A 25,268-nucleotide genomic window follows, 5' to 3' on the forward strand; every position below is an offset into this window, starting at 1 on the left:
AAACAGTACCTGCCCAAAAAAAAATCTTAACACTTTTAAATTGTATCTCCATTTTACAGGTTAAGGGACTGGGGCACAGAGATAATAAGTGACTTTCCCAGGGTCACACAAGAAGCCTGTGGCAGAGCCAGGAACCAAAGCCAGATCAAGTCCCACATCAATATTTTAACTACAAGACATCCTTACTCTCTAAATCCTGCACTATATTTTGAAACTGAATTTTTGATTACATCATCCTGTATTAAACACTCTAATTACAGAGAAGCATTCAGGAGCTAACTGCTGACCATAGCCGATGCCTCATTTCTAAGACAATTAAAGAGGTCCCGTTCTGCTACAAAATATAAATGCTCAATAGTTCATCCTTTCTGTCAAATGAATGGATGATTCTGTGTTACATGTACACTATGTGGTATATAGCCAATACAGGGACTTCATTGCTTCTTAGGCCACTATTCAGCAGGCCAACTTCTGATCTTGGATGTTGATGTGCAGCTCCCATTTGGCCCTGTGTATCTTGCATATGATACATTTTGTATTTACTAGACCTGAGGTTAGGGGTGGTATATTTTTGCATAAGAGACAGGTTTTTTTTTTTAACAGTATTACAGAATATATGGAACTTTGTAGGCCTATACTGCCCATTGAGTAAATTACTGAGACAAAACTACCAGCATTGAGCTACAATCACTGCTAGCATACTATGTTAACAAATGGAAAAATATATGAAAAAGTAACTCTTTCTGAAGAGGGGGCAATGGCAGTTAGCAATAGCAATGTCATTAAATCAATGGAAACAGCGAAAACAAAAATTATCTACTCTGTGCCCATTGTATCTTCATGAAGTCATTGGCTTTATCTCGCTTAACTCTAGAAACCAGGTGTATCTACAGTCAGATCAGACATATGGGAAACCTATATATGTATCGTGACAACAAGTAATAGCTACACTATGGAACTTCATTAAACTACTAGGGCCAACCATCACCTCAAAGTTAACTATGCAATGACTGTCAAGTCCTGGCACGTAATGTGTTGTATTCAAGCGCCTTAACTAGCATTCAGGAAGGGCATGGTATGACATTTCCAGTTAACTCAAAAATGAACAAGTAACCAAATGAAATATTTTTCTACTATTTGCTTTAAGGCTTTCAGTACATTGCATCATAAGACCATCTGCTACAACTTGGATAGCAAAAGCAAAAAAGCTTCCACACACCTTCTTGCCAGCATGTCTGAACATTGCTCTGGAGGGATCACCTCAAGGAACGAGGATTAGTTTAGTCTCCAGGTCATTCAAATCTTCAGCCTCACTGCCAACAAGAGTGCCAATAGTGTTGGTGGCTTTTTTGTGGCCCTTCCACTTGAAAGTGCATTGAGACCAAAACTCATTTCACCTGCAGTGCATAACTAAAAAGCCATCCAAGCATAATTTTGATCTACTCCCAACTGGTGCTGGATTTAAATCAAAACCCAATCACCTCAGTCATCAGTTCCAAAACACATAGTGGGGTTTTGTGCCACATGCAATTATTCCTTTAAATACAAACACTAATGTGCTACTGTGGTATATGTAGGTTAGCATTATACAATCCTCACACATTTTAGCTTCCTTTTTAAGATTTTTCTAGATAACCATGCTCTTGGAAAATAAAAATGGCTGCAGTTTGCTGGCAGTTAGGTGATGACCATTTAACCGCTCTGTGTTGGGCTACTTGGAGAATTGTTGTTGTATAGTAACTATATGAATCAGATAGCTAGCACCAAATATATTTTTCACTCATGTGGCAGGTGGCTCCATACAGATAGGCGTGCTGGTGACTTTGGAGCCATCTTTCACTCTGTCATCTAGAATAGTTATCCTGCTGATTGACTGCCAGGTCTCCCTTGTCATCTTGGAAACCTATAATTTTTTTTCTTACCTTTGATTTTGAGGAATTTTCCCTCCTACTGTGAACAAAGCTGTCAAGAATAAAAGTTTCATTATTAATTCTTCATCTGGTCTGTATGGAAGCTCTATTGTGCTTGGAGAAAAATGTGTCCCTCAGCCCCCAACTCTTATGTTTTTAAATATATATCTGTCTACAAATGTGCTCTAAAACCCACTGACATGCTGGTTGTCTCTTATTTAGCAGAATGAATTTTCTTTGTTGGTCAGGAGTAGAATAAGATATCACAGGGTCTCTGGAACACAGCATAGTATATTTTTAAACTATTATGCACATATAACACACACTTCTCCCCAGGAATACACAAGAATAAACGACTAAAAGGGTAATGATGGAGTATGAGTAGGTTTACTTTTGTTTGCAGTTGTAGCCATGTTGGTTTCTGGATATGAGAGCGACAAGGTGGACAAAGATAATACTTTTATTTGTCCAACTTCTGTTGGTGAAAGAAGCTTTTGAGCTCCACATAGCTCTATTTCAGGTCGGAGAAAGTTAATCAGAGTGTCACAGCTAAATACAAGGTGGTACAGATTTGTAAGCACAAGAAGTTAACATATGTTGCAAGAAACCATTCAAAACAAAGTGAGCAATTAACATTTCTTGTGAATCTTTCAGGATCCATGGGTCCTACACATGCCTATCACAACATGTGGAGTACCTTATCCAGGGCACTAAATGCCCCAGCAGCTATGTGGATGAAACCCGATAATCACTGTGCTCTTGAATGAACTCACACAAGAAAATGATAAAAGACAAAAACACCACATCACCTGTGGGTGAACACTTTTCACAAAGCAATCACGCTATATCTGACCTCTCAGTCCTCATCCTCAAAGGAAACCTGCACAACACTTTCAAAAGACAAGCCTGGGAGCTTAAATTCATAACTTTGCTAGACACTAAAAATCATGGACTGAATACAGACACTGGATTTATGTCTTATGACAACAATCCTTAACCCACACATACAACCGCTCTGCAGTTGCCTTCCCCCCATCCATTCCTTTCCCCACCCATGACTGAAGGGGTGTTAATGGGCCACTTCACCTTGAACAACCCCTTGAAATGTGTTAACTAATTACACTAAACAATTTGTTCCACCTTGAATTTAGCTGTGACACCGGAAGTACCTTTCCCAGACCTGAAGAAGAGCTCTGTGTAAGCTCGAAAGCTTGTCTCTCACCAACAGAAGTCTCTAACACTTCTGGCAATCGTAGGACAAAGAGTTGGTGGGTCCATGATTTTTGGTGTCTAGCAGAATTATGAATTTAAGCTTCCAGTCTTGTCTTTTGAAGGTGTTTTGCTCCCCACAGACCAGGACACACCAACTCAAAGTGACACCAGACCCTGCCAAAACAACAGATTCACAACCTGCAGACATATCTCCACTGCTATAATGACAAATACCACCCACAATACACCTTTCAAGATCCATCGGTCCCACACATGCCTATCACAACATGTGGTGTACCTCATTCAGTGCACTGACTGCCCCAACAACAACTTTGTGGGTGAAACCAGACGACAATCACTACACTCTCAAATGAACTCACACAGGAAAATGATAAAAGAAACACACCCTGTCATCTGTGGGTGAACGCTTTTCACAAAACAATCTATCCATCAGTCCTTGTCCACAAAAGAAGCCTTCAAAAGACAAGCCTGGGAGCTTAGGGGAAGTCTACACTACAACATTAAATCGAACTACGTTAGCTCTATGTACAGCCACCTCAGTAATTACTCTGGTGGTTCATGTCCACGCTACCCTCCTTCTGTTGGTGGTGTGCATCCTCACCAGGAGTGCTTTCACCGATTTAACTGTGGGGCACTGACAGCTGGAGCCCCCTGGCCCTGCGGCCAACAGCTGGAGCCCCACCGCCTGCTCGGGGCACATGGACAGCATAGGCTGTCAGCCCCAGGGTGGGGGGGACTCCAGCTATGAGCCCAGAGTGCAGCTACAGCCAGTGTAAGGGCTTGTACACATTACCACTTATGTCAGTATAACTTATGCCACTCAGAGGTGTGAATAAGCCACGACCCTGCATGATGTAAGTTACACCCACCTAAGCACTGGTGTGGATGGCACTCCCACCGACATAGCTACCACCTCTCACGGAGGTGGTTTTATTATGCTGATGGCAGAGCTCTCTCCTATCACCTACGAGCGTCTTTGCCAGATGCGCTACAGTGGCACTGTCCCACCTACTGTTTAAATATTCAAAGACTGTTACTAAAACTACTTCTAACTAGAAACAAAGCCCCCTAAATGGTATGAGATTTTAGTTACTGTCACTGTATAGCTTATAAGACCACTTCATGACACTAGTTTGTCAATCAATAGTTCAGTTAAAGTCAACCCACAGCTCTGATAGCACTGCAGGAAAAAAAAACATCAAGTGCTCAAAGTCAAAAACAAAGCCGATTAGCTCCATGGAGACTCATTTCTGAATCAGACAATGTGGCTTATTGGTCCCGCAAAAGGTTGCGGTATTAGGAATGTCAGCCTTGTGGCACAGAACACACACATTTAGAGGCTATCTATGAATAAAAGTAATTGACGACTGTGTGGGAAATCTATTTCCAGCACGCACAAAGGAGGCATAGGAAAAAGTAATTTACATTGTTGTGTAACCCACCTTTCTTTCAAGTGTTTCCAGTGCAAATAAGCCAGGAGTTGGGGGTGTCAGAGTAATGTTTCTTTGATCACCGTGCACAGGCACTTCCCACATAAGGCCCCAGTTCAGTAATTCATCCCTATTCAGCAAAGAACTTCAGCAGATGCTTAAATCCTATTGAAATCCACATCAACTGTAGCATGCGATCAGTAGCTCTTAAGCAGTTGTTTAAGTGTTCTGCTGAACAGGGAGGGACTGAAGCATGTGCTTAAATGCTTTTCTGAATAATTAAAAGGTGGCCTGAAAACCTCAATAAAGCTATTCACCAAAAGTTACTGAACTCCATGAAAACAAGCTAAGTAAATCAGGGTTACTAAGTGGGGTTTCCTATCTCAATTTCCAGGGTTGAGAGTCAAGCCCTTTTCCTGAGCACTCCATGCAAACCAGACTTGTTGGTAGTGACTGCTACAGCTGAGACTAAGACTATCCCTTACAAATGTGGTGTGTTTCTACATCCACATCTCTATATAAAACCATAGGGGAGACAAGGCACTGCAGTTTTTACCTCTATGTAGCTAGTCAAGGTAATTCCCAGGTGGGGCACATAAGGTTGACCTCAACTAAGTACATCCAAGTAAAAGCGTCACATTCCTTGTCTCCTGTTGGATTTTACATTGAGGTAGTTTTGCAGTGCAGGCAAAGCCTACAGTCATACTTCCATTTTAACTCCTCTTTTCCAGCAGCTCTGAACTTTCTCAAATTCTTTTTGGCTGAAATTTCCTATGATTGGAGTCAACTCCAAACTATTTTTCTAAGTTTGAGAAAAATTGGCTTAGCTAGTTTAGAGTTATTATTCAAACAGTTATGCAGAAAAAAGTTTAAATTCCACAAAAAATAGAGGAGGGGCCCCCTGATGGGAGACAAGTTAAGGCTCCTCCTGGAAGGTGATGTTTGTTCAACTCTAACATTCAAGAAAATCTGCAGAAAATAATTCAATTCCAAAATCTCTACAGATTAAACTGCAGGGTTCATCTAATCATGGACTGAACCCTGATGGTTTCAGGCTGTTTTATTCAGTTGTCTTTTACTGTCATTATTAGTATCATGGAAGCACTTACTGGCCCCATTTGACACCAGGGTCCCTGTAGTGGTTCTGACTCACTGCCGTGGCGCCTCCTGCTGGTCATGCTGGGAATTAGCTCTCTTGGACCACCAGGGTACCTTTTACTAGCAGTGTCTCACTCACCTCCACCATCTCGACCCACGTTGTTCCCAGACCGCAGCATTCTCTTCAGGACACGGCCCTCTGGCTGTGCCCCAGTCCACTGTCTCCCCACTTTCAGGGGGTCCTCAGTCCTTCTACTTGCCTCAGTGGCCAACTGCAGTCTCTACTCTAGCCCCTGGCTCCAGGAGCAAACTGCAGTCTGGATTTAGGCCATTCTCCTCATTGGCAAGTAGGGGCAAAGGGTGGGGGGGTCCAGGCCCACCCACTACTCTGGATCCTAGCCCAGGGACCCTATAGATGTCAGCCACTTGCTGCCCATCATCCTATTCCTGCTGCCTACTTTCCCTGGGCCACTTCCCCCATAGCCCTAGCACCTTCCCTGCCCTTGCTTCAGGGACTCAGTCTGGCCATCGTCAGCGAAGAGCTCCCCTATTGCTCCACTACCCTGCCCAGCACCGCAATATCTCTTGCGCTTCTCAGCAGCCAGTCCTTCCCCTTAGCCCGTCAGAAAGACTGCCCCTTGCTCTGCTGAGCAGCCCTTTACATATGGGCTGCTCCAGCAAGCCTTCTCTTGATTGGCTCTCCCAATGAGCCCTTTCCTGATTGGCTGGGTTCTGCGCAGCCTCTCCAAGGCTGCCTTAACCCTTCTCCTGCCTGGGTGGGGCAGCTGCCCCACCACAGTCCCATTGTGCTAGGCACTGTACAATCACATGGGGAGAGAGAGTTCTTCCCCTGAAAAATTTGCAATCTATGTAGAAAAGACAGACAAAGGGTAGGAGGAGAGGCACAGAGAGGTGAAATGACTTACCCAAAGTCATACAACGGGTCAGGATCAATGGCAGGAATAGAATCAAGGTCTCCTGACACCTAGCCAAGTGCCATATCCGCTAGAGCAGTATTTCTCAACGACCAGTCCGTGGACTGGTGCTGGGCCCTGAGATCTCCCTGACACAGTTTAGGAAGGCAGCAAGCCGGTCCCAGGTATCAAAAAGGTTGAGAAACACTGCTCTAGACTGTGCTGCCTCCGAGAGATTACAGATGCTCCAAAGACAAGTATCTACTCATGAAATACAAGTACTTTTTAAAAAAGGATTACTCATAGCATTTTCTCCATAATAAAAAAGGAGAAACAAGATGAAGAAAGGGGTGTTCTGGAAAGCTCAGGATATTGGAGCCTGGGAGAATTGGACACCTCAGAAAATTAGTAATAAAGGATAAAATGTCTTTTTACTTGGTCAGAATAAAAAGAGGGGAAAGTAAAGAGTAAGCTAAAGAATACAATCTAAAGCACTGAGTCCCGCAAAGATTTACACCCATACCTAACTTACATTTCTAATCTTTACCCTTTTAAAGAGTCACTGCCAGATTCAATTCGGATGTCGATTGACTCCAGTGGAATCAGACCTGCGATTAATATGACCCACTGTGGGCCTGGCCCCTTGAAGCACTCAACATCACCTTGGAGTTGCTGAGCACCCCCAACTTCCACTGACCCCAGAAAATCAATAAACTGAAACTCATTTTGCTTAAGTTTATGGTATAACTAATACCAATCTTTAGAATATGCAGGTGTGTCAGGTTTAGTGAAAGGCCTCAGCATAGTCAGTATCAGCAGTTTTTCCCTCTAGGGAGTAATTAAAAGATCCCAAAGTCACGTTAAACTGTGATAATGACAGAATTTAAAACCATTTTCAGACCTATGCTGCATTCCAGCTCATTTCCGTATAGCCTTTCTCCAACTAAGGCAGTGTTAAGCTTATAAGGTCTCTTGGGCAATAAGGTGACCCAAGCCTCGATGCCTCGAAGGAAGCTCAAGGGGAAGATACACATTGTCATACTGTGTGTGATATGGGCTCTGTTTTACAAAGAATGGCAGCAAGAGGAATGCGGGTTGTCCCTGGAGATACAGACTATATCTGTCTCTGCAGCACAAATAGCTGTTGAGATTCGTTTTTCTGTTGCTCTGATTCACCTGTACTGAAAATTTGCTGTTACTGGATTTTAAGTAGTCCAAATATTAATGACCATACTATCACCAGATCAGTCCAGCAAATAGATATCACAGTGATAGGCATGTTGGAAATCCTTAGACAATGTCGATGGGTATGCACATACATCAAAGATTGACTAGGTTTGAGTTCTTCTGTTCAAAGTGCCAGGTTGAAATGAAGGGGCCTATGAGTAAGGGCAGTCTCCAAAGCATCTCTTTCTGATAAGCAAAATAAAACATCTGGATTGAGAAACAGTGGCATTGAAAGGAGAGATGGTCCAGGAGGAAATAGCCCTCTTAAAAGGAAATGAAAAAGCTGTAGAACAATTGTGTAAAAAGACTACAGGAATTACAGACAGCTCATTAGTATGGGACAGGGAGACTGGTTTGGAATATAATTAAGTCCCATCTTTATCCAAAAAATTAAACACTAGAACCAAACCTTCAAGAGTGAGAGGTCTAAAGTTAAAATAAATTATCACGTATTTATTATGGGCAGGTTGGTATCCCTGTCTAGTACGATTGCCTCTGCTATTTTCAGGTGGATTATAACTTTGTCAGATTTTAACCATTTGGGCCAAAATTTTCCAGCCAGTTGTCTGCCTTAAGCTCAGTTATTTATATTTATTTATTTATTTGTAAAATTTCAGCCAAAACTGTTCAGCTGTTTCTGAGAACAAAGCTACTGAAAAATAAATGTTGGCCATGTAAAATTGCCTGAATGTGACCGTTATAAGCCCTTGAAAAATGACAGTTTGCAGGTGCTTAGCATAGGCTTGCTAGGCTTTGCTAGGGCCCTTGAAAATTTTGTCCACACTGAGCATGGTCCAATCCTGGCCTGAACAGGGCTTTCTCTGCAATTCCTGCTCCATGCTGCTGCAGGCCAGGCCAGGGTTGGGCATTGGAACGGAAAGCAGGGAGTTTGTCTCTCCTGTGCTCTCAATGTAGCCCTCCCTTCCACTCCCCCAGGGAGCATGGAGGAGGAAGTTGCCTGAGTCAAATGGGACAAGAGCCGTATGTGGGAGGCGGGAGGAGTAGATTGGGGTCAAGGAGCTTGTTGTGGAGAAGACTAAAACTGGATGCTGGTGGAGAGAGGAGTGAGGGTGAAGGGAGGCTAAAAGAGGGAAACCGTGACTGGGAGCCCAGGGAAAGGGGAGCAGGGCAGAAGAAAATGGACCTGGCTGAGTACAGAGGACTGGGATGAGAAGCCTGAGGAGTGGAGACCAGGACTGACTAGGGGACTGGGATGAGGAGCCAGGGGTGAGGATGAGACAGGACTGAGCCTAGGACAGGTTGGAAGGCAAGGGGCAGAAGAGGTCAAGTCAAGATGGGGGGAATCATGTGGGTGACGGGTGGGGGGGGGAAAGAGTCTGAGCCTGGAATGGAACACAAGATTCCGAGTCTCACCATTCCTCTGTTGTTAGCAAATATTTGTGAAACTCATTGGCAAAGTGTCCCAATCCCTCTAGTGCTGGTCCACACAGAAGATGATAATCTGTTATCGGTTATTCCATTAGCTCAAGTGGCAAAGGTGTATGTGGTAGATCGAACAATCCAACCTAGCTAATGACTCGTGTGCATGTCAGTGTGATGTCCCATGATTCAATTTTCTGTTTGCTTGCTTTTCTAAAAACCTAGGAAATTACACACAGAAAAATTACATTAAAAGAATATTATCCAGGTTGCAAAGTCCTTGAAAGTTAGGAAATGCCAGCATTAAAGTTAGCTGTGCAACCTTTTTGCGTATGCATTTTGATAGAAGCTTTACATACATGCTCACATGTTATTTTTATCACAGACCACTGCCTCATTCAGTGGACAGAATGGACATGTTCTGGGGATAAATCAGGAGTGAGTAGTGAAGGAAGCTGTTGTCTGTAGGACCTCTGCCTCATTTGTTATGAAGTTGGAAGGTGTGTAGTAAATGAAGCTGGGGATTGCAGGAAGAGAAAGGATGGTTAAGGCAGATGAATACTGCGCTGGAGAACAGGATTCTATCCCTGCCTCTGCCAAAGAGTTCCTATGTGATGCTAAGGAAGTCACTTAGAACACATTTTTCACTGGTGCTCTCTAATTGTATGTTCCTCATTTTCTGAGTGCCTGACTTTGTGCCCCATGGGGTCTGATATGCAGAAATGCTGAGCATTCACAGCTGCCACTGAAGTCAGTGGGAGCTCTGCTTGAATACATAACATGCTACACAATGCTAAGTAAATTGGGTCCGAAAGGTCTCAAATTGGGCACCCCAAATTAGTGGAAACTTTTGATACTTGTGCCTCAGTTCCCCATCTGTAAAATAAAATGAGGATAATATCCTCTCCCCTCACAGCAGCGTCGTGAAAATAAATGAATGTTTGTGAGGCACTCAGATTCTATAGTGATGAGTGCCACAAATAAGCCCAGGAGGAAATCAATAATTCTGCCTTCAGAGCCGGGTGTGAATAGTGTGTAGTAAATGGGGCTACACATTGAACAGTGAGGGAAAAAACAAAATATTGAATAGCTTCTCATTAAGTGAGCACTATGTTTTATACACTGAACAAGGCAGGAGCTGTGACATACCTACGGGTACCTCTTGGACTGATAAAGAGCTGTGTCACCTCAGCTCTTTAACCTGGGGTGCTTTTTACTCTCCTTTGCTATGAGAGCTACCACTCCTGGTCCACTTACACACACAGCCTCCAGCACGTAAGTTACTCCCAGTCATAGTGTAGGAGCGCTGCAGCCCGCCACTCTTGAATTACACTACAGAGCAACACCAGGAAAACTCCCAGTCCCACACTTTCCACAGAAGTGTATGTCTTATACAGCCCAGCTCTCTCCCGGACAGTACAAGCTCATATACTCACTCTGTTATTTTATTAACAGAAAATGATATGCACAAATCCTGTTATCCCAAATGGAGTTTCCCAAACACTTCAGTTCAACCACGTGGTTTAGATAAAATAAAAAAAGTTCATTAACTACAAACAGATACATTTTAAGTAAATACAAGGCATAAAAGTCAGAATTGGTTACCAGGAAAATAAAAGTAAAATGCAACTAATGCCTAACTTAACAAACTAGAGTGAAATCAAAGCAAGGTATCCCTCACTACGCGTGTCAACAGTCCTCTTGCTGAACTTCTTTCAGTCAGGATCCCTCCCCCACTCCAGTGCTGCTTCCATTGTTCTTCAGGTGTTGTGGGTGAGAGAAAGGGATGGATGATCTGGAATGTCTGCCCTCCCTTCTTATATTTCTTTCCCTTCCTTGAGAAGCTTCTCCAGCTGAGGTTCAGGAGACAAAAAGTCTGTGTGAATGGGAACCCCAAGCTGTTACTTTTTAAAATATAGATTTTTCACCCATGTCCCTTTTCCTGCCGATGAATAGCCAGTTAAGCAGGTGGTAGCCCATTTGGTCTCTTTACACCTGGCTGAGTGTCGGCTTATCTTTTGTCTCTGAGGAACTGGTTTTGCCACTCCCTAGACTTGGAATATGTCTGAGTAACACCATGCAGTAGAACTGAATAACTTTCATACAATGTTACTACACGTATTTTATCAGGACAATATTGACCAGCAAGTTATTCATTTTTAAATGATACCTCACACGGCATACTTGTCAAAGATTATCATAATAGCATGCAAGAGGTGAATACTGGGGTACAGACTGTCACAGGAGTCCTGTGGGAAAAACAGTGTGTAATCAAGTGACTAAAAGGCTGTATCATAATGGGGACTGAATTAAGGTTGTAAGGGCAATTTTAATTCTGGCATTTCCTAATATCTGAGTGCTTGACTTTGCAATAATAGGAGCTAACATTTCCTTTACCCTTCAGGAGAAAGAGAGACCCTATAATTATATCATCATCATGCCGAGGATAATTTCACTGCTCTCCAAGAGAAATACTGCACACATAGGGCAAAGTCTGCTTTCATAATACTTGCATGTAGCTCCCACTCAAGTCAATAGAACTAGGGTATCTTACATGGGAGTTGCCTGCATATACTTCCAACGACAGATTTTGACCTAAATTATACATTTTCATGTACAATTACATCAGAGCTGTAGAGAAGAGAGTATAGCTCACACAAAGCATAAGTATGGAATCAGATGCCAGACACAAGTTGTGCAAAGTACACAACCATTATACCAGTTCAATCAATTTTTTCCACCATTTCTTCTCTGCCACTATATGAGTCATCTCTAGAGCTGATAAAAATTTTAAGTAACAGCTTTGATAGTCATCAAAAATTAACAACATTCTGAAAATATCAGTTGAATTTGTTTATTTTTCAACAAAAAATAACCCTTTAGTTGACTTTTTTTTGTTTGTTTGACAAAATCCAGTTAAAGTTAACAGCTAAGAAAAAAGTTCACTAATTGTTTTGACAATGGTTTCAATAAAATGAAAAGCAGGTCCATTTCAAATTCTGCAAAATGGAAACCATTTTTAGAAAAAAAAATAGTTTTTTTCCATCAGCTCTAGTCAGCAGGTATAGAAATAAACTGATCTCTTTCTCAAGGGATGTAGGAAACTGAAATATATGGTTGCCTCCCTGCTGAGTGGTAGCAGATATCAAGGCCCTGTGGGTTGACTGGAATTCAGTGATATGAAGTCTAGATATATTCTTAGGCTATATCCACACTACATACCACTTTTGGTGGCATGTAGTGTACATGTAGCTACACACCACAGCAAAAGGCCACACTGCAGCGTGTAGCTACATACGTGAGTGAAAAGATCTGGCAGTGGGGAAAGGCTGACCCTTTCCCTGCTGCTGAAGTCTTTCACTGCAGCAGGAAAAGTCTCCAGCAGCGAGGAGGTAGCAGGTAGCAGTGTAGACAGAGAGGTATGGCTTGGGCAAGTAAAGAGCCATGTAGGGTACATACTCAGGTACATTGTTAGGGGGCTTATTCCTTCACCCACTTACTTCCCTGGTCCTTCTCGCATGAACAGAGAGCAACAATACCCGAAGTCCAAAGGTGCAAACAATTCAATGTTTATTGGGGTGAACTTCCAGCAAGCATGATTCCAGTTTCCTTCCTTAGTGTCCCCCTTCCCAGCTCTGACACCACAGAGCCTTACACCTGTGTCCTTGTTCCCATTCCTGCCCTTAGCCAAACATGGTTCCAATTTCCCCACCCCCATTCCCTGTTCCCATTTCCCACACACACACCCCCACACACTTCCTGACTGACTGCAGACTATACAGTAAAACTTGAATTCTGCTTAGCTATACCTTAACCAATCATTTTCCTGAAATTTAACTAACCAATCCTAACATATTGTAACATGATTATGTAACCAATTATATCCCACCACCTTAATTAGTTTACACCCAGCAAAATTAATTATACAGCAGACAGGAACAATCACAGAACCAGACAGAGATTATACAGACTAACAATAGCAAAGTGGGAACTATAATGACAAAACAATACAGAAGTGGGGATTTCACACCCCAGCTATTGATAAGTGAGTTCTTGCCAGACAGGATACTATCAAACTAAGTTTCCTTTTACATTTTCTAGGCACTTCCCTTTCTCTGGAGGCGATAGGCATTATCAGGACAGGATTGTATTCCTAAGAGCCCAATAGCACCTTCTTTTAATGTGACTAGGTTGGACTGTGAGGATGTGACCGGTCGCTTCGCAGCTTATGGCTGCCTCTGCTGCTTAGCCAAAGGCCTTAGCCTAAGCACAGGGCCTCAGACTGTCACAGTAAGAGAAGGCCCTTACACCAGCAGACAGTGATTTTGATTCTTTCTTTTATACCTCTATAACTAGCTAAGTGATAAGAATACACCTAAATTCTTAGAGTATAGGCTTTTACAGACAGGCCTGAATATCTATATCCTAACATACATAACCACGCCCTTCCGGCATCTTTACTCTACTTATCTAAGCTGTGCCGTAGAGTCTACACAGCTATTTATACCTGTGCTGAGGAGGCTACACGGGTACGTACTCTACACGCTGCCAAAAGAAGTGTGCCATGTCAACCTACTCTCTGTGAAGCTTATTTTCCACAACAGTCTTTGAATAGAGGGGCTCACAGCCAGCCAGAAGGCGATCTTCTTTCGGGAGTCTCTCAGCCAAAACAGCAATGTCCAGTATAAAGGGAACATCTTGACCAGTTAGAGAGATTAGGGCAAAAAGAAAATGTCCTGGCTGCTTGCCACTTCTCCCCCTCAAAAAATATCATCACAAACTCAAGAACAAAACAATCCTCTCTTCACAGAGTGTGTGTTTGCTGCTAAGAGAAAGAACTAGCCAGACTATGTGTAACAATGCCATCTGGTGACTCCCTCCATAACCTCCCACCCTCGGAGGTCAGTAAGAATTATACACTTCACCTGTGAGTTGTGAGCTTCATTGGGTATTGAGTGATGTGCTTTGTTCTGACAGCAAAAAAAAAAAAAAAAAAAAAAAAAAAGACAGGATTAGGACCTAGATGTCCTCCTGACTCCTGAACTCCAATCAATAGACCACACCAGCTAGGCAGGATTTACATGTTCCTATTACTTCCACACACATGCATACTATAAATTATTAGTGCTGTAACCAACCACTGCATGGAAATCCAAGCCTTGCACAAACTTGCCTGGTTTTGTGTTTGTTGTAGTCTCAAGAATCAAACCAAGTTCATCAAAAGGTCTGAGAATATTTGAAGCAAGGCATGGTCTGATTTTGATATGGAACCAGATGAAATTCAGCAGTTTCATTTCGAGTTAAACTCTAGGGGGATGACCTATGCAAACTGAAACAAAAGAAAAGGTTTCCATGAATTTGAGAATCAAAACTGCTGAGATTTGCAGAGATTTATAAATTATCCTTCTTTCATCACTCTCTTCCTTGATAACCGATAGTGATTTGGGCACTCAGATTCTGCAGTGGAACGGTGGTTTTGGCTGTGAATTACTCGACTGACCCACATGTCAGGGACAAACCTCTGTTCTCTTCTAGCAAAGTTCTGCTGAACCATTCAGCACATTTCAAACAATAAACAAATAAATCCTATAATACAACTTGCTCCAGTTTTGAACATGAAGGGCTTGTCAGGCTGGATAAAAGAAATTAGCCTGGCAAATTGCTTAGTGCTTGGGCCATGCCAGTCTCAAAAGTGACACATACAGCAGCCAGATGTCATGTAACCAGCATGTAGCAATACTTGGCAATTATCTGTGATGTATATGGGCAGAAGGAGACTATTCCAGAGCTGCAGTGTAGTTTAAAAAGGAAAGGAGTTGCCATTCCTTCCTCATTTCAAACTGGATAGTCCTTTTTACAATTCCACTTGTCATTTTCATATGAAGCAGCAGACACTATTAATAAAAAAAAAATTGTTCCATTTTTATTTTCTTGCTCAGCAGGGTGGGAGAATTGTGTTTTAGGCTTAGGTGTTTCCAGATTATTGTGACTGTTTTCGAGGCAACAAGTGAATCTTCTGAGGGTCCCCACATTCACTAGACACATGTGGCCAGATCCTCAGCTGGTATAAGTCGGTCAGTGTTGCTCCATTGAAGCCAATAGGGCTCCAATAATGGTGAGACTGGGCTATAGATGCCCTTTAATTTATCCTTGTCATAGTCCTATATGCATGGGAGGAATTATTGAAAGGGGAAAAGGAGATATTTGTTTCCGGCACTAGCTGTGTGAAGTATGAGCTATAAGCTGTCTGCCCCCAAGTGTACGTTCAGCATGTGCACAACTCAGATGCATTAATGCCTTGCCTACATATTTTCAGCAGAGGGAAGGAGACCTGGAATTGTCTAATTCAGCAGTTGTATGAGTTTATTATACTTTTTCATAGCTGATCATGATCGCTCTTTTGACTGTGAGCATATGAATCAGATGGGTGATAAAAATCAGTAACGCTTTGGATACACAATGGGATCCTGGTAGGGCTTGTTGCTCTGTGTGTAAGCAATTGTTTATATGAATTCCCATCTAAAAACACTGCCTGTTTTTTGCTCCTGCTGCTATGTCTGTTTACCGTTGATTTTTTATGCCTGCTTGGCACATCTCCCCAGAGCAGAATTAGCAAAAATACTGGCACTCGATATATTGCCAGTTATTTGCTTTCTTGAGTAGCTGTGTGGGTAAGAGAGTTTCCATCCAAATAGACATGGGTAGATTATGGCCCCAGCCCTGCAAACTGCTTCATGGATGTGCTCACTGACTTCAATGTGGCTGTGTGCAGGTGTTCACTCACACAGGGCTTCTTGCAGAACTCGCCCCAGTGTCTGTGTAAGAACACATTGGGCAAGTTTTTTTGGACAAAGTCAGCAGCATGGACAACATTATTAAATAATGTATTCATTTCTTCATCTTCTCTACTTTCATAGCCTCTCCTCACTGATGATAATGTAAAAGAAGAATTTCAAAGGTGGCCACCCTTAGAACTTCTACTCAACATTTTTCAGGCAGGAAATTTTGAACAAAGGTGATCCTTCACATTTCTACACGTTTCAAAGTGAATAAAATATTAATAGTAAAATTTAACATCGGAACAATTTACCTAAGGATGAGCTAGACCCTCCATCATCTGAAATCTTTAAATCTAGACTGGATATCTTTCTAGAAGGCATGACCTAGCTGAACCATAAGTTGTGGGCTTGATACAGAAGTTCCTGAGTGAGGCTCTGTGGCCTGTGCCATGCAGAAGATCGGACTAGAGGATTATAATGATCTCTTTTGGCCTTAAATCTATGAGGAAAAAACCCCTAAAATTTAACAGGAAAGCTAGGCTGTAGAGGCATGAATCACCTGAAATGAGGTTGCAAAGGTCTTAATAAAAAAAAGTCACTATTTTTACACAGTTCTAAATTGTGTATAATCACAGACTTGCAAGTACCATTGTTATCTCTCAGAGTATTTTATAAGCTATTTATTTTTAATTAGTCAAGTTTTATTCAAGTTTTGCTGTTTTGTACACTTTGCTATTTTTTTATAACTTTTAACATGCAGGAAATAGACTTATAAACCAGAAAGAATGCTCAAGTATTCCACATAGCTTTACATAAGACCGCCTACTCACCAGCTGCAGCAGAACAAGCCATGTGCTGAAGGAGTACAAATATATATACACATCAAGGTAAAAGGGAGCAGAAGGAAATCATAAGTGAACAGATCTGATTCTTACAAACAGACTCAGAAAATCATGAGAATGTAGCTGACGTCTGATAGGCATGGTGGGAATTTTGCTACCCACATTCTTTTAGGAACAACAGGGTCAAAGAGCGTCATATTTTGTACCCATTCAGAAGTATTGCCCCTTTAAATCAGTAGTTCTACCAGTCTCAGAAGCTGCATCTTCTGGAGGTATTAGTCACAGCTGTTTGTGTATCTGCTGGTATGATGACAATTGGTGTAATCAGAGGCCCTGGAAGGTAGCAGGAATATTGATTCTGACCCAACTCCAGATGGAGTTAGAACAAAAAACCCAGCCCTCTGGGGATTTCATGAAAGCTGTATTCTGCTAGACCAAACGAGTATTAATGATGTAGCTACAGGGGCTCATTAGATGCCTGCAAACTATTAGGTTTTATACATAGAACAAGCAACAGGTAACTATACATTCTAGGGCTGTTTTTCTATCAGGGGATTCTGTTGATTTCATTAGCCATGAAAAGCTCCAGCTGCTAACTTGTTCTGTGACAACTGTTCTTTGGCCACAGACAGAGCAGCATTTACCCCTTACTCTGGCAACTCTCCGTTCAACATAGGTACCATTCATTATATTCAGCTCAGAATTCAAGTGTCTTACCCAAGAACTGAGACTTTGTTTTCCAAATATGGTTTGCAACATGTTTAACACTGAAATCATGATATTGTCTCAGGTAAACTCACATCGATTGCATGTCATTTGATTCACACCCTGAAGGTGATCTGTAAAGCAATTAAACTGACTACTGTGAGGGAGAGAGGAATAAAAACCCAACAACACTGCAGAAAAAATAATAGAAACTCTGTTAGTTGTTGAGATCCACAAAGGGTTAATTCTTGAGACTACAACAAACACAAAACCAGTCTGTATGGTGACAGTACATATCCATCATGGCATGACACCAGGTACATTGCCACAACGTCCATGAAATGTAGCCTGGCATTACCCACAACCATCAGAATATCCATCATATAATTGCAGTGTTTACTTATTGAGGCATGAGGGTCATGATGTGGTCTCCTAATGGCCATGCAGTTTCTAATCACTCACTCCCAGGATACATGGGAAGGCCGCAATCTAGTGGAACTCAATCATATTCTCCCTCCAGGCGGCTGGCATATACTGATTATGGCCTTCAAAAATGGGCCTATGTGGTGATGCACTGAAAGGGTCCAGTGGCTGACCCACATGATGCTGGATAGTGGCTGGTTCCTATGAGTGGCGGTGGATAGGTCCTCCATCCTGCAGACTGTCACACAACTGCTGCAGTGTGCCCAGGACCAGCCCTTTGCACTAGGATCAGGCCCATTGTGAGATCCCCATAAAACTCCAACAAGAACGGTATGTTTGCAGGGCTGGCTATGGATGGAGGCTAGTTTTGGCCTCTGGCTCAGGCTTGGCCTTGGCCTCAAGCTCCTCTGCCCTTTGACTCCATTCCTCCTCCTCGTTCTTCTGCCACAGCAGAGGCTGCAGCATGAAGATGCTATTATTTATCATATTGGACCATGTTTTCCTGCTTCCCCCTTCCCTGTTCAGTAGCTGCTCCCACTCTCCGACACAGTTGTCCCTTCCTGCTCCCTAGCCCTGTCCCAGCCCTCCCTCTCCCTCACCAAAATGCCCTCCCCACCTCCCTGCCCAGGATATCTGTGGCTCCCCTTCCCTCCCCCCGACCCTGTTACCCCAGCTGTCCCTGATCTCTAATCTGTGCCCCTCTCCTGCACTAACCTAATCCCTGCCCCAGTCCACCTAACCTACCACCTATACTTAACCCTACCGAGCTGCTGTCTCCCCAAATAGATCTCACTTCTCTCTTTCTCCGACTCATGCTTGAAACCACAATCCTGCTTGCCTTGTGCTCACAGTTATTGTTTTATGTTTTATGTGTGGGGGTGAGGAGCCCTGCACCTATCAGTGTCCCGCATTCTGCCCCCCATGCTCCAGGAGCTGCTGTACCCCAGGTGCTAGGCAGCTTCTGAGCATGCCTACCAGATCAGGTTCCACATGCAAGATAGGCATTGCTTTGCCTATCTTCCCCTGGTTTGTAAATTGCAGTGGTGTCATACACAGGGACTTAGGCAATTAACTCTGGAGTTTAGGCATCCAGGTTGTTTTGTGGCTCACACCCTTAATTCTTACAAAACAGAAATTAAATTCCAGCATGGGACATGAAGGGAAAAATGATCATGCAGTGCGTGAGCTCTTTTTCTTCTAGGACATAGGACAACACGCTGTTCCATTAGTGGGTAAATCAATTAAACAGGGATTCCTCTCACACTATCATTCCCATTAATTCTGTTTTGTCAAATCAGGCACATTGTCTGGATTACAGAGAGGAACCAGAAGAGTTAATCGAAGAGCCAGGTGACGTGGACTCAAATCCCTATCAGTTAGTGGATTTCCACCTGGTGGGTACATTTTAATAGGTAAAAGGAAGTAAAGAAAAGTCAGGTAGGGTGACTCATCAGATCAAGCAATGTAAAAGAATTAGATTGTAAGTGGGAAAGGATGTTTCCTAGGAAACTGCATGATCTGCTTCTGGAACATCAAACAAGAGCAATTTCTTCACCACCACCATGACTAAATTGATCTACAGCATCTCAGGCAGCATTATCAATGGGGGAGGAATTGGGTGCCTTTTATATTTTCTTAGTTACTATCATCAAATTGTCTATTACTTGGCTCCTTCGGCTGTTGCCTTTCTGACCTTGTATAAATGAGAGTATGGTATTTGTCATTGTCTAATTGGAAAGCGTGTTTTCCTTCCCCTCACCCTTTTTCTCCATTTCCAGCAAGCTATGGCTGCTGATGCTGTAACTGACTACAAAGAAGACAATTTACACTATTTTGCCACTAGGAATCCAATATGCACTTGCTCAGTGAAAGAATGAGTGTCCTGTTAGAGAGACTATTTTCTGTGCAACAATGCAAAACAAGCAGCCTGCAAGCTTCTCCTCATCAAGACATTTGTTCTAAAGCATATTCAGCCACCCATGCAATTTACACCAGGTCAAAATGAATGTCTTTCATCTCATGATCTTGCTGGCTACCTTTACGTTCCAATAAATGAAAGCCTGTTATTGCACATATTTTACTATTTACATGATACCATGTATGAACCATACCTAGTATTTTAATTGCAGGGTGGAGAGTGTCAATGCAGTGATACTTGTGACACCTTAGAGACTAACAAATTTATTTGAACACAAGCTATCGTGAGCTACAGCTCACTTCATCGGGTGATAGTGGGTTCCGATCTCTTCCAATGGTTCAGGAGGGATACAACATAACCATTGTTATATTTGGTCTATAGAATTTGACCATGGATCTTTTTAACTACAGTGTCATATCCAGGCTATTCCTTTGAGCCAGATGCACTACAGTTAAAGAAAAAATTTTAAAAAATAAAAAAATAGGTAGCACTGAGGATAAACCATCAGCCAGGACATGAGCCAGCTGCTTATGGTATTACTTAAACATTTTCAAGTGCTGGTGCAATACAAAGATTGGATGCAAAGATTTGGAAATGGAAAAAAAAAATCCACCTAACTCCATTATATTGTCATACAGTAATTCATCCATGCAATGATGGAAGATGAGCAAATTGATTTGACAAAGTACTATGTAGACTTGTCCTCAGCCAAAATCATGAGCGGAACTTAAACTGAACATTTTTAAGCCATTCTACTCAGTATAAAGACCATTTTAATTTTTTATTAACTTGGGAATGTATCATCCAGTGAGATTTCAACAGGAGCACAGATCCCATATACAAGAGGCAGATACATCCTCTCGCCTAAACTTAGCACATGATCTTGGAATTCCTGTATATGTCACATTTTATTTGACTTCTACAGACCTGCCATATTGGGCCCTTACGTTGTAATAAAGTCTGAAACTGTCCACAAGCCCTCCACAAACATCCTCTAATGAGTGTGTGTTTGGAAGCCATGTGTGGAACAGAAAATGCTTCTGCACAAGCTTGATGGAATATGTAGGATGTTGACTGAAAGACAGGGAAGATTTCATGTGCTGAACACCATCTATAAAGTGCAGTGAAGAAACGGTGGGGTAAGTCTTTAACGCAACCTTAATTGGGCCTCTGGTTGTACAGCCATAATTTTATGGCACAAAAAACACAGGCCAAACACAGGTTTGAAAATCTGGCCCACTTCCAGTCTACTAAATGGCACAGACTTTGGCTCAGCCAAGGGTGAACTTTTCAGTAAGAAAAACACAAGAAAACTAGTATCGAAATCTCTTGGCAAATACTTTGTTCTTATAACAGTTTTCCTGCTCTATACCTGTGAAAAATGATTTTCTCCTCTCTATTTATAGTTTACAGCCCCTCTCTTAGCTGAGGACATATCTGGGATTAGTGTTTTTATTTTAAAGGAGAAAGATTAAGTATATTTAGCTTCTGTGAAATAAGTTGATGTAGGTTGCAATTGTCAGTTGCATCTTAAATTGTATGTACCATACTCCATACCTCATAAATATTTAAGATGGCTAAATAATTATCCAAGGCTCCTCAACCTGCCTTTCTTTATTGGTTCCACAGGGAGCCAGGAAAGCATTTGTTCTCCTTCAACTATACAGACAGAATTATTATATTGCAAAATATCCTCTCTTGGTTGTTGCTGAGGCTGCTACAAGGATTCTCTTCTGTTGTGATGTGATGGAATTAGCCACTTGCAGAGGACAGAAGCTTTGTTGTTTACTCACCAGATCAATACAGCTAGGTTGGCAAGCTTTCCAAAACATCTCCATCAAAGCAAATCCTGTCTCACTTCATTCCACCCTTGGTTTTATGTTCACAAAAAAGGACAAAAAAACTAGGCTTCTAGCCAAGCACCCTAAAATATGCAGGATTTTATAGTGCCAAGTTGAGAAGTATGTGGCAGATTCAAAGAAAAACAACTTTGTGGCCAAATGACAGGGGCTGGAGGGACACAGGTGCACCTACTTATACCAGTAACTGTGATGACTGTGGGAGGGAAAGCCAACAACCCACTTTTACCACAAAACAGCACTGATCAAAATTCTTACAGTTGCTTTGCAGCCTAATCTTCTCTCTCTCTCTCTTTTAAACACAGCCATATGGTAACAAGCAGGTCCTTACAACCACATAACAGATGAAGAGCCCAAGTTTTCTAGCAGCCGGCAGATCTTGCCCCAGCAGCAAAACCAAGGAAGAAAAGCTGTCTCCCAGATGGCAAGGCTGGAGAGCTTTGTGCATCTTGAGTCTGCACCTGTCAAGTCTGACAGTGGTTCAACCCCACCCCCCCTTCAAACATGTACTTGACTATACAGTAGAGAGGGAAAATAAGAGCATAATCCACACCTCCTGTGAACAGGGAGGGCAGGATGGCATTTGAGTGCTGTTGGCATTTTATACGAAGGCTAATTTGCTTTGGAATGCTATTGTTAAAAAGGACACGCTGTGTCAAGTAAAAATAACCTGTGTGGATACAATAATGTTCCACCTGACACCATGCAGAGAAATCTGCACTTGTCTCATAGTGGAGCAATTAAAGAGTTTGATGGCAGTAATATGCCACTTTGTGTAAGAACTCAGATTAGATCACAGTGGCTGAACCCAGCGGAGGGCAAGGTTTTGCAAAACTTCCTGAGTTTTTTAAAAACATTTTGGTAACTCAAAATATGATTTGAGTTTTGTGGATCTTCCTTTTTTAATAAAAACTAAAGTAAGCCCAGGTATTCAAGTCTTAGACTATGGCTACACTACATCTTAAAATCGGCATTAATTATGTTGCTCAGGGGTGTGAATTAGCCACCCCAGTGAGCGACATAACTTATGCTGATTTAAGCGCCAATGTGGACAGTTCTATTCTGGCAGGAAAGCTTCTCCCGCCAACAGAGCTACTGCTGCTCACATGGGCTGGGTAATTAAGCTGACGGGAGAGCTCTCTCCCATCAGCTTAGAGCGGTTACACTAGAGAGTTTACAGCGGCACAGCTGCAAGCCATAGCATTAGATACTATGGGAGTACACCTAGGCCCAGATCCACAAAGGTATTTTAGGTTCTTAACTTCCACTGAGATCAATGGAACCTAGTTAGGAACCTAAATATCTTTGTGGATCTCAGCCTAGGCAACACCATAGCAAAGTTAGATAAGATTCAACTCAAAGGAACATTGCCACAACACAAGATGTTCCAGTGAATTTGATGTTAGACAAAGTATGTTCACCCAGATTTTATCACATTACAGAACTAAAGAATGGATGAAACAGTTTTGGGGCAGGCATAGACTTTTTGTTCTGTGTTTTACAGTGCCTGGCTCAATAGGATCCTGGCCCAGGACTGTGGCTCCTAGGCACTACAATAATACAAAAAAAATAAAATAAATAGGAACATAGGAACCTGTCCAAAAATTTAAATCACACCCAAGCCAAAGTTACAAAGTATTCAAACACTATCTCCCCAGTATTTTTACTTTTGAGCACTACTGTGCGTTCTGATTTTGATGGGGATAAGAACTACTATTCCATAAAAGTCTATTCTTATACTTCTGGTTCAGCTTAGCAGAACAAAGAGTTCTTGGATAGTTTGCACCAACATCCAAACTTTTGGGCGCTTATCTAGGGTGAATCAAAACGTTGGAACATTCTGAGGTTCATCCATCACTAAGTTCAGCAGAATTTAATTTTGCTTCTTGTTTTTCTTGCTGTTTTCCCTTTATATGATGCCAGCAGATAACAGGACACAATTCCATCAGTATCGCCATGCTCAATAAATAACAAATAAATAAAGGTGTGTATGTAAAGAGGCCAGGCGCTGTTTAAGGCAAAAGGATCTTTCCATCACCACAAATTACTTTTTTTCTTTTTTTTTTAAGCAATACAGGTTTTAAAAGAAAAAGAGTTAAAATAGAGATGCATTTCCTCTCTGACAAAGTTTTACAGGGCAATCTCTTGTTTTAATTTTCCTTTTTTATTATTCATATTCACCATCATTAACTCAAGCTATTTGTTTCCCTGTCCCTTTGAAGACAGGTGAGTGAGGCGTATTTATAGAGCAGATTTCAGACAAAGCCCTTGAGTCTATTGTGACTTCCAGTGACTGCATACACGGGGCCTGAATCATCAAGTATTTAAGCATGCACCTGACTTTAAGCACATGCCTGGTCTCATTGACTTTGTATATTTAAAGTCAGGTTTCTGCTCAAGTACCTCAATGAATAGGGGCCACACTCAGGTCTGTCTGTAGGTGTCTTGCAACATTCAGGAGCTTGGAGGGTGTGCGGGGTTTCAGTGTTAAGAAAATACAGGAAAATCTCACCACACAAGAATCTCCTTCGTCTTTATAGTTCAGGAAAGAGCAAACTGCCTATTAATATTGCTTCTTTGTTGTGGTCTATGTTAAGCAGCAGTAGTGAATACAAATTATATAAGGGAATAGTGTATTGTGTGTGCATATACACTCAGAGGCTGCACCCTGATCAATAATAGTGAGGATAAAATGTGTACTATAACATACATGCATGCATTAGTTTTACCATTGTCCCATGATGGCGTGTCAAGCCCAGGCCAATCATGATGCGCATCCCAAAATATCGTACATTACACAGCTTTCTAGAGTTTTCAGGGGAAAATATTTATGGAAAACATCCTAATTTCATAATCATTATAATTCTGTTAATCTATTCACTGTTATCTTGGTCTGTAATAGTCATTTTTAGGCAAAATCTATTAGCATGTCATTGTGCTCGGTTGGTCCAAAATGGTACTGTAAACTCAACTTGATCAAAAGAGAGCGCTTAATATTATCCCCCTCTGTTTTCTCTCCCCATTCCCCCCTTTCTCTGTCATCATGGACAACACCACCATCCTTGTCACTCAAGTCCATAATGTGGGTGTTGTCTGTGACATGGCCTCTCTTTAGATCTGCACACCTAGGTAGGGTTTAAATTTGCCAATTTTTCCTGCATAACATCCCTAAGATCTGTTTTTTCTGCTCCATTCACACAGCTACATCTATCATCCAGACCCTCCTCCTCATCTTCTCATGGAAAATTTCCATTTCAATAAAACTGCACTTTTCAACACCGTGTTGTATGAAAATTTTCAACCAGTCTTATTCACAAGAAAGCATTGATTCCCTGCCCCGTTTTGCAGATCAAAGAGGCTAGTCAAGTAGTCAGAACTTTTGGTTGCTTAACCCCACTGAACATTCTTTTGATTGTCCGCTAGTCCTGATGCACTAAAGAAGTACATGTATTAAACCTCTCTCCATTGTTGATAGCAAAAAGGTTCATAAGATGAAAAGGCCTCTTGCTATGACAAGGCCCTTCTTGCAAATATACAACAAAAATTCATC

The 25,268-nt window shown here is 42.0% G+C and overlaps 2 long non-coding RNA genes across 2 annotated transcripts in view; one reads left to right on the top strand and one right to left on the bottom strand.

Annotated features, from left to right (window-relative positions):
* Positions 1 to 22,092, top strand: part of LOC141981632 (uncharacterized) — a 32,115-nt gene extending 10,023 nt beyond the window's left edge. Inside the window, exon 4 of the long non-coding RNA XR_012637868.1 lies at positions 22,024 to 22,092. This is a non-coding gene — a long non-coding RNA (uncharacterized LOC141981632). The remainder of the gene's footprint in view (positions 1 to 22,023) is intronic.
* The window catches only part of LOC141981631 (uncharacterized), a 497,067-nt gene that overhangs the window by 191,819 nt on the left and 279,980 nt on the right, over positions 1 to 25,268 (bottom strand). The gene's annotated exons all lie outside the window — the stretch shown is intronic.

The sequence above is a fragment of the Natator depressus genome, chromosome 2 (genome assembly GCF_965152275.1).
Source record: "Natator depressus isolate rNatDep1 chromosome 2, rNatDep2.hap1, whole genome shotgun sequence".
NCBI lineage: Eukaryota > Metazoa > Chordata > Testudines > Cheloniidae > Natator > Natator depressus.